Below are 1,388 nucleotides of genomic sequence, written 5' to 3'. Positions count from 1 at the left end.
AGAACAGAAAGACCGGGTTGAAGAACTTTTTTGTCCTGTATGAGGAAGACAAAAGAATGAGACCACTTCCATCCCTAGAGCTGTAGATACTTTTTAAAGCCAGGGGGCAGGCTGCTACACTTCCAAAAGCCAGCCTGCAAAAGCCTTATTATCAGAGTGCAATATTCACTAGTTGATGAGGAATGTTACTAATAAACACACATACCACTTTTTATAATAATTATTGCAATTTTTTCAGAAAGAAAAATTTTTTGGAGTTTTCAAGTGGTGTATTTAACATGCATTGGCATAATACCGGTAGTAAGACTTATACCGGTAGATTAAAAATACTGGAACTTAAAGAGATCTACACATGCAACAATAGTTATTTCTGAGCTGTGCACACTTCAGACATCTATGTGTCCAATACACCATTTACAAAGCATCGATAACAATGCATTCGAAGACAACAAGGCCAAAAGTTTTCAGTATACTTTTTTTTAAATTTCGGGGTAGGCAGCTCGTCGTGGGACGAACACACTGTCACATTCATTGCCAAATTCACATAGATCATAATTACACATGCTCACGGCACAAGACGAACATGATTCAACAACAATCTTGAATTTCTGTTGGTGACCTACAACTCATGTAAAAGTGTGAAGAACCGTTGCATAATAGCCCGGATCTACAACTGAATGGGCAAAATTGAACATACGCAGCCATTTTCCCGCCATTTTTATATCTACGCTAGCAGTGAAGTGTTACCTCATAGCGGTTGTGACGGACAGAAGTTAAATGAAAATTCTTGACAGTATACGTCCGTTTTCTCATGACATTTTGTATGCTCATGCAGGTTTATGTTTTATGCATTTACTGACAGAAAAGGAAGGAACATCAGAGGATGTATAAATGTACATAGCGGCAGTTAATTGTGCCGTGTTTCTTCCTACCTGTATTTTGTACCCCCTCCCAACCACGCGCCCGTTCGCCGTGTAATTCCGCGGCGTGTTACAATTACAATATTACGCTTTTAGCAGGACAAGAGTGGCAGAAAAGTTACACAGAAGAAGTGGCAAGGGTAACCTATAACAGCAACATGTAACTGGAGAAAATGATGCGTTGACAATTTGTCAAATCAGTATGGCTAGAGAAATCGTCGTAAACGTACCGGTGTGACAGCGATCTCGCCCCCCCTGTGATCTCGCCCCCCCGGGGGGCGAGATCACTAGCGTTTTCGCCCCCCTTTAGCGTTTTCGCCCCCCCCCCCCCAAGCAGCAGGTTACTACATATTATATAGGACTAAGATGGCCGCACTGACCAGAATGGCATCAAATAAGCTTCGCCTGTCAATAACTTTCAGAGCCATTGCTTGTTCCGCAGACTGTTCTATACCGTTTATTTCGACT

The sequence above is a fragment of the Branchiostoma floridae genome, unplaced genomic scaffold (assembly GCF_000003815.2).
Source record: "Branchiostoma floridae strain S238N-H82 unplaced genomic scaffold, Bfl_VNyyK Sc7u5tJ_1480, whole genome shotgun sequence".
NCBI classification, from domain to species: Eukaryota; Metazoa; Chordata; class Leptocardii; order Amphioxiformes; family Branchiostomatidae; genus Branchiostoma; species Branchiostoma floridae.
The sequence above is the reverse complement of the archived record's forward strand: the minus strand, read 5'-3'. Positions refer to the sequence as shown.